Below are 16,370 nucleotides of genomic sequence, written 5' to 3' on the forward strand. Positions count from 1 at the left end.
GAATGTGAACGTTTTAAAACAATAACTGAGAAAATGACATGAAGGCTGTGTTGACCAGTTTGATGGAAGTATTTCGGATTGCATGTGAAAACTCCACACTGTACCCCAGAAGTGCGTTAATGTACATAGTTACTATTCAATAAAAAAAAATAAAAAAAGAAAATATAAAAAGTAAGTGCTCAAGTGGATAAAGAAAATGTGGTATATATCACATGGAATACTACTCAGCCGTAAAGAGGAATGAGGTAATGACGGAACTGGAGACCATTATCCTAAGTGAAGTATCTTAGGAATGGAAAAAGAAACACCATGTATTCTCATTTATCACTGGGAACTAGAGGATGGGTATATATGGTCAGAGAGTGGTATAATAGACTTTGAAACTAAGCAGGGGGTGGTTGGGAGTGAGGCATAAAAATCTACCAATCAAGTACAAGGTGCACTATTCTGGTGATAGGTAAAGCCCTGGTAAATGCCCTTCAGCATTATATAATTCATACATGTAACAAAAACCACTCATATCCCCTAAATCTATTGGAATAATCGAAAAAGAAAGAACTCCATGTTGAAATAGATTTAAGCATTTTTTCCTGACTTTTGTGGTCTCTTAAAAAATTCTTCATCAAAATACCTGCTGTTTGTAGTATAAAATGCTCCACTGTGCAGGGCAGAGGAGGTCATTTGCATAGGAAGTAATTCATAAAGCTAACAATCTGGCTATAGTAATGAAGACTGCTTATTCTCACAGTCAAGGTCAAAAAAGGTAGAAAAGAAAGGTGTTCTCATAGAACTTATAATATAGGTGTAATTTGAAATTTAGACCTAATGATTTTTTTTCCAGATAGTTGATAATTTAAGAGAAAAGTGATATCACTTGACTTTAATGTGAAGCCCACATCCTAGAAGACCTGCAGCTCCAGCCATCCAAAGACACTCAACCTCCTATAAATGAAGAACTAGAAAGTGGCTTTATTTTCCACTTTTGTTGTACATGTTTATTTCTTGAAGTATACTATCTAGTGTGGGTAAAGGGAAAGTAGTCCAAGCTAATAATTTAAACTTAAATTACATGCATTGAAGGTACATTGAAAATGTCATAAAAAAGTCATCTCCTGTGAGTGCCAGGTTAGCTATTGCTCTAGGAATTTTTCCTTAAAAACATCTTTACCTGAGAAAGTAGCTGAAGTTAATTGTGTCTTTTATTTTCTTTTATTGCACAAAACATCAATAAATACTGCTGGCTTTAAACATTTTCCATTCAAAAGCAATCATTATTTTTTTTCTATTTCCAGGTTTATCACCAGTTTAAACTGTTAGATATAATATGTTGTAGATACACTTTTCAGATTCAAAAAGCCTCTGAAAGCACATTTTGTTAGGATCATTGAGAAATAGGCAAATTATTTATTCTTAAAATTACAACATACCCTTTCTTGGAAGGTACTTTAGTGTTATTCCCATTTATATTTTCCTTTATTTCCTTTTAAGGGTATAAGCAGTACATTGACTAGGTTTAACTATTAATATCCTTTCCCATCCATACTTAGGACTGTCAGAAAATAACTGAACCATGTTATTCGTAATGCATTTTATAAATCTATAACAATTTTCACTATTAGTCTATTTAATAAAGGACAAACTAAGATCAAATTTTATTTTATGAAGGCTATCAACAGCTGGAGAAAACAAATTAATCCTTGAAGTCTTAACAGAAATGTCTCTGCCTTGATAAAATCTTCCTGCTTTTTAATTCTTTTAATTCCTCATTTCTCCCCGTAAAGTTTGAGAGTGCATGAAACTTTTCCATGGATATGTGATCAAGCCCAAGCAATGGAAAAAACATTTTGAGAGGATTATAACCTTTGCATTGACTTCCATGTTCCCACATAACTCTGAGCACAGAGGGCCTAAATAATCACTTGTTTGAGGCATAATGATGACATAGGTGTTGTTAAGTTTCGCAGAATCCAAAAGTTCTTTTTTTTTTCTTTCTTTCTTTCTTTCTTTTTCTTTCTTTCTTTCTTTTTTTTGTAAGATTGGGTGGGAAACTTAAGTGGTGATCTGCTATTAAGCATGATCACATTAAAATCCTAGAGACAGATTCAGATATCTCATGGACTCATTGTAAAACCAGTTTTCTCACTTAACTAAAGGCTAACTGGGATATGAAGTCTGGGAGCTTCCTGGAAGTGCTAGGACATAATTTTGATTGCAACATTCTAATAAAATATCCAGAGGACAACAGGTGTTATGTCTACATTTGACCTTTGTATGTCTTCATGCAAGTCATAAGCTAAGACCTATTTCTGCCATAAAAGCATGTACAAAATTTCAGGGACTATTTGAAGAAAGGAATGCTTATACTCAGAGTATAAGCAACTCAAATGTAGTATAGGTGTTTCTACATCAGTGATTCCTAGACTTTGGGTAACTTTGATCAGAAAAATTTCAAAGGGAAAAATGTATTTTTTCAAGTAAGGACATTTACAACTATTTCTTACCACTACAATTTGTTAAAGAAAAGATCATCCAATGTTTATAAACCATGGTGAGAAGAAAAGGATAGTGTCTATGGAAAATGAGGGCTGAAAAAGAGACTTTTTTAAAATAAGGGACCAAAACCATGAAATAGGGATTCCACAGAAAAATTAAGTTGGCCTTTCAGAGAAACAGAGATGTTTGAATTTGATATTATTTGTATTTGAGGTGTGAATATAATTAAATATTGGTTCCCTGAGTCAAATGCCAACCTCTAAAAATTTCGGTTCATGGTTTAATTTTGAAAATAATCCCCAAGAGCAATGATAAGTTTTACATTTTTTAAAGTAATTTTTAAACTAAACTGATACCTTTTGAATCAGGCATATTCCATATACCGTGTTTCCCTAAACATAAGACCTACCCCCCAAATAAGCCCTAGCAGGATTTCTATGCATTTGTTAAATAAAAGCCCTACCCTGATAACAAGAATTAGTGATGGACCATGCATTTCAGCATGGAGCAGTAAGGAAGACTGGAATACCTTTTATCTGCCATAGCTCCTTTTGCGCGGTCACAGGCATCCTATTGTGCATGTGCGAATGGCTAGGGGAAAGGAGCTCACACATCACTAGTTCAAGCCCCACCAACAAGGTCAGCTTCCCCTGTCAGGTTCCAGAAGAAGATGACTTAACTGTACGTTTCAGTACTTCATTTATTTGAATAGATGTAGATTGTTGCATTATACTTAATAAAAATAAGACATACCCTAAAAATAAGCCCTAGTATGTCTTCTTGAGAAAAAATAAATATAAGACAGTGTCTTATATTCTTGGGGGAAACACAGTAGTACCATTATATCTCATTTAAGGGGCCTTTTGTAAGCCTCTATTAAAACAAATTATTTAAAAATATTAGTAGAAAAACTAACAGAATTGGTACATTGGTTATATTTTCACAGGTTTTTTGGGGGGGGGAGTTGTTTATTTGTAGAGACAAGGTCTCATTTTTAAAGTCTTGGTGGATTTTTAGGAGGAAAGTGTTAAAACTGGTGGGCACGATGGCTCAGGCCTATAATCCTAGCACTCTGGAGGTCGATGTGAGTAGATTGCTTGAGCTCAGGAGTTTGAGATCAGCCTGAACAAGAGCAAGACCCTGTCTCTACCAAAAATAGAAAAACTAGCCAGGCCTTCTGGGAGGCACCTGTAGTCCTAGCTACTTAGGAGGCTGAGGCAGGAGGACTGGGATTGCTCAAGCCCAAGAGTTTGGAGTTACTGTGAGCTGCAATGATGCCCTGGTACTCCACCCAGGCAGGGTGACAGAGTAAGACTGTGTTAAAAGAAAAAAAGAAAAGAAAAGAGCTTACAGCACCCTCAAACTCTTGGGCTTAAGTGGTTCTCTTGCCACAGCCTCCCAGGTAGCTGGGATTATAGGCGACCCCTACAATGGCTGGCTATTCTTTTAAGATGGGGTCTCGCTTTTGCTTAAGCTGGTCTGGAACTTGTGAGCTTAGGCAATCTACCCCCCTTGGCCTCCCAAATGCTGGGATTACAGGTGTGAGCCACCAAACCCGGCCTGATTTCTTTTTTTTTTAATCAGCATGAAGTAGCTCGAGAAGTTGCCTTAAAGTAAAAAGAAGAAATAAAACAAAACAAAGCAAGATTTTAAAATATGTAAATATCATAGGTTTTACTATACCTGGCAAAGAAATTTCTTCCCTAAACTTAATAAAAGCATAAAGCAGAAACAAACAAACAAACAAAACAAAACAACTAAACCTTGCTGTGGGCCAGGATGAATCTGTGTAATCTTCAGTATCTTTCCATTCTATCTTTTCTCCTGAATTATAAATTCCTAGAAGTACCGGGTTCTTTGTTATAGCTTCTAGTCCAGAGCCTGATTCACAGAGTTAAATATTTATCTCTTTGTGTTTGTGCACATGAATCTGTACACTAATAATATTACAAGGCATCTAGATATATATGAACATGCTGAATTCTACATCCTAAAAGCAAGATATACACTTTCACTTCAAATTCTCTTCAGGATACGTTCAAAATTTGCTCTATGTTAAATCTTTACTTATAACTTCAGCGAATCTCACAACTCAAAAATAACCAAAAAACCTTGTTCTCTGAGAACAATATCAAGTTAGACATTATATTTAAAAAAATAGAATATTCCTCATGAATATCTTCAAGTAGAAACCTGCAGTCAGGCCAGGCATGGTGCCTCATGCTTGTAACACTAGCACTCTGGAAGATTGCTTGACCTCAAGAATTCTAGATCAGGCTGAACAGGAGTGAGATCCTGTCTCTACTGAAAAGTAGAAAAAAAAATTAGCCTAGTCTCGTGGCAGGCACCTGTAGTTCTGGCTACTTGGGGTACTGAAGCAGGAGGATCTCATGAGCCCAGGAATTTGAGGTTGCTGTGAGCTACACTGATACCCTACACTCTAGCCTGGAGCAAGAAAGTGAGCATCTGCCTCCAAAAAAATCCAATAATAAATAATTTTTTTCCATATCTGTAACAGATTTATTTTTTAAAGGAATGGATTTTGAAAGAAAACATGGGGGCAAAAGTACGGAATAGAAAATAAATACAGATGTAAGCTGTTTTGTTAATTATTTTGTAACCACAACAAACTAGTACAGAGAATACCCTGCACAAAACCCCATAAAGGTTCAAAGATCGAGGTGTCCCCTTCCCAAGGCTGAAAATTTCAGTCTCTGGTATTTAGAATTTAGGCTGTAGTCCTTGTGTTTTGGATGGATCACTGGGTGTGTGGGACAGTTCATGTTTTTAACCAGATTTGAACAGAAGAATGACAACTTGGCCTGGGGTTCAAGCTTTTACATTTACCTGGATGGAGTTGAAATACGTTCTTCTTAGTGAAGTATCTCAAGAATGGAAAAATAAATATCCAACATACTCCATACTGACATGAAATCAATACATAAACAATTACATGCTCATAAGAACACTCCATAGTCCAGTTCTGGGGTAGAAGGACATGGGAGAAAGGAGGAAGGAGGACATTTGGCAGAAGGAGGGAGGGCAGGATGCGGGATCTCACCTAATATGTACATTGTGAGGGTGGATAATACGGCCCCTGGGTGAGGGTTCTTCTACAAATGAAACTTCAATCTGGAAGTGAGAACAATGTAAGCTAAAAATTGCGCCCTCATATTATTTTGAAAAAAAAAATACTACATAAATAACCAGTGTCATCTGCAATAGGACTAGAATTTCAGCAAGAAAGGAAAACTTCTTTTAATTGCAATTCTTCGGAGTTGCTGAAAATTTCTATGACACAGCACATTGTTTTGTCTTGAATATGGGAAAACCAATTTGATAAATGGACAAATACTTAATTGGCAACTATTACATACCAGAAGCTGTTCTAGACAGTTTTTGTGAGTAAAAGAGATAGGAAAATCCAACACCCATTAATGCAATCTGAAAAAGAAATTGCTGTCGAGATGGTACAGCAATTTCTGGATTTGTTACTATATGCAAGGTCTGTGGAAGCCTATAGATTTTTGGTCTGCTTTAAAAATACAGATCTTCACAGTGTCAGCAGTTTAAATTTCTTAGACTCGTGTAATGTGGGCTTTGAAATAATTTTTGTCATTATGTAAAATCTGAATCAGCAGCTTAAAGTGTGCTCATATTTTGCCTCATAAAATATTTTTCTAATGTCTTATGTGTTTTAGAATGATTTCAGCTGTAAAATTATAATCGGAGTCAAGGAAAATGGAAGAGCAAAACTTTTAGGTTTCTTTAGATATTTAATTGGGAAATAGCCTATTAATTTATCTCATATGGCTTCTTAAAGCAAATGCATTTTAAGATATAATGAGTTTCACTCATTTTAAATACATTTCTTTCTTTCTTTCTTCTTCTTCTTTTTTTTTTTTTTTTTTTTGTTGAGACAGAGTCCCACCCTATGCCCCTGAGCAGAGTGCAGTGGCTTGGTAGCTTGCTGCAACCTCAGACTCCAGCTTGTGGGCATCCTGCTGCCTCAGCCTCTGGAAGCTGCTGGGATTAGAGGCACTCGCTGCAGCACCTGGCTGGGTTTTTCCATTTTTTGTCATGAGTCGGGGGTCTCACTCTTGCTCAGGTGAGTCTCGAACTCCTGAGCTCAAGCAATTATCCCTCCTCATCCTCCCACAGTGCTGGGATTACAGGCATGAGCCACCACGCTCAGCAATTATATATATATATACACACACACACACTTTCTTTAACTTTCATAATTGCCCTCATTATAAGAAGCCCACACTCAATTTTGGGTACATCTGTGTGTATGCTGATATTAATTTTTTAAGTATTATAATAAAATGTTGAAGCTGAAAGAGATGGTGAAGGAGATAAAGGCACTAATACTTTGGGAGTGCTCACTGTTTACCAAACACTGTGAAGCTAATTTCCAGAACTCTAGTTTTCTTAAAATCGGAATACTGATACTTCATCTCATAAGGTTTGAATGAGGACAGAATGTGCTTAATACATAGTCAATAATTGGTCACAGATATTATTTCCCTTGTATTTCCATCTTTATGGATTAATTTAAATGAGTTTGGTACTATTTCTATGAGTATAAAAACTATTTCAAGGGAATAACTAATTTTCAAGGCTGCCAATAGAGTTGTTGATTAAGACTTGAATATGAAATGAGAACCCCAATAGTATCAGAAAGCATAGAGTCAGCTCTATAAGTATGCACCGTATAATTAAAAGGAAATAGAACTGTATCCACAATCAGGTGAGACCCAGTCTTACACCATTATATTCAGTTACACTACAAATATGTCATTGTATACGGGAAAACAAAATAAACAAAGAACAACTGATTATGACGTGACCTCCTCTACCGTGGTGCACATAAGGTATTAACCACTGCTGTTTTCAGGAATAGCTACTATCTCAAAAGTAATTGCTGATCCGGTAAATTTCCAAGGAATGAGTCAAAGCATCACCTCAAAGTAAAATTCATCATACCACCATCTATTTCTTCATTATATTGGTCAAAATTTTTATTGAGTAACTATGGTATGGCAGATACTATGTTATATACAAAAAGAATAACAGTAAAAAAAAAAATAGACACAGTACACCAAATCAAAGAAAACAGAATATCAACTTTGCTCTCAATAACTCCATTTTAGAGAGACAAATGAAGAATAAATACAATAAAAAAGTAAACCATACAGTATGTTAGAAAGTATAAGTTCTATGGAGAAAATTAAGGTAGGGAAGGAAAAATAAGATGTGTGGGAAACGGGATTTTTGCTGCTGTAAATCAGTTAATTAAAGGGGTCTCCTCTCGAAGATGACATTCAAACAAAGATTTGCAAAGGAGGGGAGGAAGCAAGCCAGGGAGAAATCAGAGAGCAAAGCATTCCAACTAGAGGAATCAGCAATTGCAAAAGCTCGGTGGGAGAAGGTTGCTTACTTAATACGCTTCAGGAAAGCAAGGAAGCTACTGACTGGCTGGAACACAGCCATTAAAAAAGAACGTAGGAGGTGAGGTCCAGAATGTACGCGGTGGGGGGTGGAGGTGGGCACCCGCAACTCTCTCTGTACGCCATTTAAGGACTTTTGCCCTCATCCTGAGCTTGTCTGTATTTATATATAGATAGTTATGTTGATAATTTTCTTAGAACTCTTTTGGCTAAAAATAACCTACTTTGCTTGTGATTGGTTAAAAAAAAGTAGCTGAGAATTAAAAGCACCTGAAGAAGAGTCATTTTATTTAACAAATTTTACCTAGGGACAGATTCTTTTAAAGAAAGCATGTTTATAGTATGCAAGAATTTCTACTGTTACAATTTGGTACCCACCCTCACGTTTCATATCCTGTTTATTCTTAGCATTGGACTATTTGGTGTATGCAAAGAGATTTATATAAATGTCTTACAGACATTAACTTGCATAGATGTTCATATTATCTTTTTTTTTTAATATTTAAAGAAGAAATCACCTCTCTAGATTTCCAGTGAATTGAAGCAATGTCTAAACCCTATGAAACCCTGTGAAAAGAAATAGCAGAAGACATCAACAAATGGAAGAACATACCATGCTCTTGGCTAGTAATAATCAATATTGTTAAAATGTCTATAGTATCCAAAGCAATCTACAGATTCAATGAAATCACCATCCAATTACCAATATCATACTTTGAAAAAAATGGAAAAAATAGTTCTTCGTCTTGTATGGAACCAGAAAAAACTCCGTATAGCCCAGGCTATTCTTAGTAAAAAAACAAAGCTGAAGGCATTACCCTACCAGACAAATATACAGGTTATATTACAAATTCACAGTGATCAAAACACATGGTATTGGCATAAAAATAGAGACCAAGATATGTGTAACAGAAAAGAAAACCAAGAGATGAAAGCAGCCTCGCATCGCCATCTGATCTTCAATAAACCAAGCAAAAGTACAACATCAGGGAAAAGAATCCCTATTCAACAAGGGGCCCAGGGAGAACTGGATAACCACAAGTAAAAGACTGAAACTGGACCTTTTACCACTTACAAAGATTGACCCAAGACGGATAAAAGATTTAAATCTAAGATATGAAACAATATAAATTTTAGAAGAAAATGTGGGGAAAACTCTTAAGAATGTCAGGCTGGGGAAAGATTTTATGAAGACTTAGTGGCAATTGCAATAACAACAACAAAAGGAAATAAATGGGACTTAATTAAGCTGGAAAGCTTTTGCACAGCTAAGGACACAGCAATCAAAGCAAAAAGACAACTTTCAGAATGGGAAAAGATATTTTCTGGGTGTAAATCTGACAAAAGGCTGATAACTAGAACCTACAGAGAGTTCAAATTAATCAACAAAAAAGGAAAAAACAATCCCTTCTACCACTGGGCAAGAAACATGAATAGAACCTTCTCAGAAGAAGATGAACAAATGGCTAACAAAATGTATGAAAAAATGCTCATCATCCCTGATCATCAGAGAAATGCAAATCAAAACCACCCTGAGTCATCACCTAATCCCAGTGAGAATAGCCCACATCACAAAGTCCCAAAGTGTCAGATGTTGGTGCAGATATGGAGAGAAGGGAACACTTTTACACTGTAGGTGGGACTGCAAACTAATAGAGTCTCTTTGGAAAGAAGTATGGAGAATTCTCAAGAACTCTAATCAGATCTTCCATTTGATCCCACAATCCCATTCCTAGGCATCTACCTAGAAGTAAAAACATCCTTTTATCATAAGGACATTTGCACCAGACTGTTTCTAGCAGGTCAATTTACAATTGCCAAGATGTGGAAACAACCTAAATGCTCATCTACCCAGGAATAGATTAACAAGCTGTGGTGTATGGGTATATGTACATCATCAAATACTATTCGGCCTAAAAAGATGGTGACTTTACATCTTTTGTGTCAACCTGGATGAAGTTAAAACACATTCTTCTTAGTAAAGTATCACAAGAATGGAAAAGCAAGTATCCAATGTACTCAATACTAATAGGAAACCAGTAGACAATCTAATACACACCTACACAACAGAAAATTTCAATTCAATTCAAGGTGGGGGGAGGGAGAAGGAGGAGGCAGGAGGGGGGAAGAGGGAGGGGGGTTGGTGTTCTCCCACTTAATGGGTCGATGTAAGGGTATAAGGCACACCTTCTGGGTGCAGGACTCAACTACAGAGGAACTCTACCTAACAAATGCAAATTTTGTAACTTAATTGTACCCTCACATAAATCTGAAATTTAAAAAAGTCCTCATTAAATAATCCTAGTTTCTTACAATGATCTAGCATGACCATAGAATTTATCTTCCAAAATTGGACACTTCAGTAGAGGACAAATGTTAAATTGGTGGGGCATAAATCAGAATAGTCCCAAACAAACAATATATGAGCCTCACAGAGTGAAGAAGAGTTTTGGAGTTAAGTGGACCTAGAACTGAATCATTCCATTACTTCTTATTCCCTTTATGGAGCCAAAGACATTACACAGCCTGTTTTAGATTTAGGATATGGGTCTAGAAAATCTAACTTGTGGTTGTTTAGAAGGATTTAGTCAGATAAAAAAGTTCATGTCCATTTTAGAGCCATTTTGGGAATGAGATGTAGGCAAAGATAGGTAGGAACAATTATGTTCAATTATTGTAAAAGTTATTGGGGTTGCTATAAAATTTTCCTGAGTTACGTTTGTAAGGCTGGAGCAGGATACAACTACCATTATTGAATAAGTATGTAAAGTAACTGCCAGGGGTTCTGAGCGTACTCTGGTATAATAATAATGCAATCTTTTAATTAAAATAATATGAATGGATGTGGTGTAATTATCAACTAAGAGTATCTATTACAGCTAACATTAGAATAGTGAACCTTGTAATAGAGAAATAATTTCTGAGTTTTTAGGTATTGATTTCAAGTGGTAAATTTGACAACAAAAGTTTCTTTAGAGGAAGAGAATAGATTTTTCTCTTTCCTCTTAAAATTATAGTCCAATGATGTAGCTAGTGTAGAAACATATTTGACCCCGAACTACCTTACACTTTATATTCCTGTGGGTAATCACAGGAGACTGGAATCATTATGAGATATTCTAGGCTCTTGGATTTAATAACATGTTCAGTTTTCATGTCAAATTTGAGGATGCTGACAAAATAATCTAAGATCTTTTCTATGCAAAGATTTGTTGAAATATTCTCATTTTCTGAGATTCAAGATAATTCAGACTCTTCTGCTTTTCAATTGCTTTAATCCAATCAACCTGCGTTTCTTTCCCAGGCTTTATCTACAGAATTTGACATCCTGCTTTATTACCTGTATTGGTAACCATCTACTTCAATAATTATCTTTATTTCATTATTTTCTCCCTAATTTTATTTTTAACTTTTTTATATAGCACAAAAAAATTTAAAGTGTCAAAAATGAGCAATAGAATATGTGAATTTGTTATTTGGTATACTTGACAGTGTAAATTGACAAAAGTTAAGGTCCATGTAGAAAATCATGACAACTTCATAAAAATAACAAATTTACATATTCTATTGCTTATTTTTGATGCTTCAAATTTTTTTAGATAACATAAGTTCAAATATTATAAATATTCCACATTCCTTGCCGAGCATTTCTATCTATCTCTAACTGTAATGACTGCCAAAACCTGCAGGTTGAAATACATTTCTGTATTTCAATAAATTTTCCTATTTGGGCTCATGATTAGAATTGAATTTAATGCAGTATTTTCACCTTCACTGCTGATGCCTAGAAATAAGCAATCTAAGATTGTGGTTACATTTGTGGTACTAATTCTATCATACACGTTAATGATAACAATGATATTAACTACATTAATGATAATGACATTTAATAGCATATATTAAAATACCATGTTGCCAGGTATTTTTCTTAGCAAATTTTACGATTTTAAAAATTAACAGTCTATAATCTGAAAGGATTTGTAGAGTTTTTGTTTTTTTGCAGTTTGGGGCAGGACTGGGCCTGAACCTACCATCCCCAGTATATGGGGCCGGCGCCCTCCTCCTTGAGCCATAGGCACCGCACAGTAAGAGATTATTGATGGTAAAAAAATGTAATCAACTGTGTGGATGTAAGGCAAGCCTGAATATTATTAATTACTAAGCTTTTATAGAAATAACACAAAAGAGGTTTTAAAACAAGATTTTATTATGTAAGGGGTTAATTCTACAATAATTTGCTGAATAAATGAGCACCATGGGAAAGGGAAGGTAGTTGAATAAGACGCATGATATTATTAAAATATTATTAAAATTATATTATTAAAAAGATGTGTATGCATACTATTGTACATACAAATACACAGGGTGTCCATAAAATTCATGTGCAATTTAAAATAGTTGGCTATTTAAAATTGCACGCAAATTTTATGGACACCTTGTATATATACATTCATAATTAAATCTAATGCATTGACTGTATCTTCAAATTAAGTGTTTATTAACTGTACTAAAATGCCAAAAATGCCTTTTTAATGATTATAAAACATTAGAATTAGTTTTCTCTTTCCTTTGAAATTTATCCATTTAAATGCTTTAAGAAAAGATTACAGGTATTTACTCTATGCACAATAATATGAACCTAATATAAAGTTTTGGATTTTCTCATGTTATTAATTTACCAAGTGTGAGAAATTTTTGGCATTGTCAGAGAAAAGAAATCAGAGAATAGTTTTAACAAGTTAATAATTTTGGCCTTGCAGTGAGGAAATAACCCTCTGGCGCCATCTACTGACTGCATTGCTTTACATTCTAATCAAACCACATTCAAATTAGTACTGAATGAATAAAACATAAACTTTTCTTCCTTATTTTTCCTGATGATGGGGAGTCAGAGCTATTATTGCTGACAGCAGTTGATGCATTTGCATACAATGCATCCAATTTGCATTGGCAAATTCATGCTGCACCCTTGGAGTCCAATGGTGCTTTTTACTTACTAATGAAAACTCACTGTGTCTGCAGGAGGCCACCTCCACAGGTGATATTCATGCTGAAATGTCTAATCGGAGACCACAATGATTTTTGCTAGGATTAACTGGCTTTGTTTTGTGTAATTCTCTTAAAGTACTTAAATTATGCTGGACTATCACTAACAGATTTTTGGGGTATTGACTTTGAACCTGGGCATCACAAGACAGCTGTGTAAAGAGCACCATTTGGTGCCTCAGCTTACCCCAATGTACTTTGGCATAGACTGTTCAATGTAGTCCTTTCTCGATTTACAGATAAGGAAATTAAGTGCACAATGATTAGGCACCTTGCAGTAAACCCTCACATCTTTCAGGTTTTTAATTTCTTTTTTTCTTTTTTCTTTTTTTTTTTTTTGAGACAGAGCCTCAAGCAGTACCCCTGGGGAGAGTGCTGTGGCATCACAGCTCACAGCAACATACAACTCCCAGGCTCAAGCAGGTCTCCTGCCCCCACCTCCCAAGTAGCTGGGACCACAGCTGCCCGCCACAACGGCCATTTTTTTTTTTTTTGCTGCAGCCATCATTGTTGTTTGGTGGGCCCAGGCTGGGATTCGAACCCACCACCTTAGGTGTATGTGGCTGGGGCCTTAGCCGCTTGAGCCACAGGTGCCGAGCCCAGGTTTTTAATTTCAATGCCACTTTTTCAGTAAGTTCTTTGCTGAACATCTTGCTAAAAATCTTCTCAACACTTATATTCTTTTACTGTTTACCAATTATAATGATAATATATCATGTTTTACTTACATATGTTGTTTCTTGTCCATCTCCCTTCATGGAATATAAGCTCTGTGACACCAGGATTTATCAGTTTTGTCTGTTGCAGCCATGCTGGCACCAGAACTGTGGTGGTCGCATAGTAGATGCTCAGTAAGCACTTGTTAATGAGAATGAGCAAGTGGATGAATATTTAGTGAGTAATAAAGCTAGGATTTGAATCCAGGACTGTTTAAATGTTCTTTCTACTGCAACAAGCTATGAGAATGTAATCTAGTGAACGCTAAATGTCTCCAAACTTAAGCAATGCGAGAGGGCAAAGCAGTTGGTTTTTCTTTCAACTTTTCTGGAGTTCACTAAAGACAGGAGATGTCAAAAGTGCTGCCGTTGTCCACTCATTTCTCCAGTAGTCCCTGCACTTGTGAGGTACACTGACTGGCCTCTGTGAACCAGGCACAGTTTAGGAAATATTTCTTTCATCTGAGGCTTCAGCAAGCATCGTTGAGAGATCTCTAATCTTGTGAGGTGCCAGGAATGAGATCCACAGCTTAAAATTCCTTTGACAGAACATGGGAAGAGGAAAGATCTGGGTGCACTGACTTAGAGGACATGGGCCTTTTTGTGCTCTTCACACATCTATTTACCGCACAGATTGACCTCTGTTTCACTTACCATTTTGTGATTTTGCTCATCTTTGTAAGCCAAAGCAGTCATTCACTTATTTGAGTTTGTTGTCTGGCTCTTAGATGTGACTCCACTATTTGCATTAATAGTGTTTCGTGGTGAAGACTTACATGGGGCATACTTAAATTTTTTTTTACTCTTCTTATTTCTTTTTCAGAGGCTAGCAGGGGCTCATGAGGAGAAAACATGTGCCTAATGAACTACATGACAAAACAAACAAAGGAGATCAAAGTTTTCTATTTTTCAATGGAGTAACTAATTAGAAACAAAGGTATTAGAGAAAGTAAACTGTGACAACACAGAAGAGAGGTTGTACAGTCTCCAGTAGTTATTGTAAAGAAACCCGTGGCTTTATCCTAATTGTTTTCCAGCAATAATTCTGTTAAAATTATTTCTTTGTAAATCAAAAGGAAGGACAGAGCCCTTTGTTGGGAGGTAGACTCTCTGTGAGGGAAGATTTCATTCTAATGTCAATTATAAGGGAACGCAGCCAACAGGAGAACTGATAGGAAATAGGCAACTGGAAGAAACGATTTAACCTCCACACGGGTCTGATGTGGTGGATACAGAATATGTACACTTGTACGTGGATGGAGGTCTGGATCCAGGAAGGGAAGTCCAGAGGACAGGAAATCGTCACCTGATAAACCAGACCATCTATATTCATGGGTAGATTTGGGAAAGTCATGAAACTGTGTCTCATTTTCTTCATCTATAAATGAGATTAACAAGGATTCATCTAGTTCTTAGTGAGGTTGATTTAATGTTTGTAAAGCAACTATAAAAATTACTAGCACATTGTAAGTACTACATAATCTTAATATATATATTAATATTAACATATTATGTAATGATATATAGTAATATCACAACATAGTCATAGTATTAATTATTACTACTTAAAAATACATAATAACAGAGTATAGCTTTTATTAGAAACAGTAGTATTTATTTCAATTCATTTCCTTTTGGCTCACAACAAAGCTTTATTTTCCTAGATGTTATATTTACTACCTTTTGGAAAGGGATAAAGAATCTAAAGCAAAGGGCTGCTTCTTTGGAAGCCCTTGTTAAAAAGGTTCAATTTTCCCTCCTAAGTGTGTATTGGGATGATGGTAGAAATTCATGGCAGGCTCAAAGGAAAGGTAAATACCAGAGATAAATCGAATCCATAAAATCTATCATTCTTCCACTCTGGAAATAATTTTATTAACACTAAAACTCAGAGTTGGAGTTATAGTTTATTATAGGTGAATTTAATAAATACTCTTTGCAAATAGCAACATTATATTGTGCTAAGACCATGCGGTATGAAGGCAGGTAGATTTGAATGCCACTTCCCCCAACTGCCATCCCTGGGCACATTAACTCAGCCCCTACAAATACACCTGATCCCCTCACATCTCTGACTTACTCTCTTCTCCCGTATACACATCCATTTCCATCATTCAGTCCAGATCCCCTCATTTCTGTTCCTCATACAAGGCAGACGAGCACATACCTCAGGACCATCCTGCTCTTTCCTTTGTCTGACATGTATCCCCATCCAGATCCCCCTGTGTAACTTTCTATTCTCCTCCAAGACTTTATTTAGTAGAGTTTTCTCATTAATATCTCCTCTGTTGACTCTACGTCAGGTCTTGAAGAACTATGGGTTTTATGGGTTTGGAGAAAAATAGTAGCTGCCTGAGTTGAAACCTGCCCATTGACCTTCCCTAAACAAAACAACACAATCAGATAAAACCACAGACGATCCATACATTCAGAAACATGAGTAAGCAGAAAATGTAGTAACTTTCAAATAACCTGTGAGCAGAAAAAATAAACATTCTAAGAATATTTCTATTGCCTGCCCTAAAAGCCTGTGGGTGTGGAGAGGAAAGGAGTCTTAAGAATTAAAAAAGAGGCTCGGCGCCTATAGCTCAACCGGCTAAGGTGCCAGCCACATACACCTAAGGTGGCAGGTTCGAATCCCCAGCCCGGACCCGCCAAACAA

The 16,370-nt window shown here is 36.0% G+C and overlaps 1 protein-coding gene across 14 annotated transcripts in view; it reads right to left on the bottom strand.

Moving 5' to 3' along the window:
* Nucleotides 1-16,370, bottom strand: part of RALYL (RALY RNA binding protein like) — a 698,583-nt gene that overhangs the window by 233,980 nt on the left and 448,233 nt on the right. The gene's annotated exons all lie outside the window — the stretch shown is intronic.

This window comes from Otolemur garnettii, unplaced genomic scaffold, assembly GCF_000181295.1.
Source record: "Otolemur garnettii isolate 467f Iridium unplaced genomic scaffold, OtoGar3 scaffold00004, whole genome shotgun sequence".
NCBI lineage: Eukaryota > Metazoa > Chordata > Mammalia > Primates > Galagidae > Otolemur > Otolemur garnettii.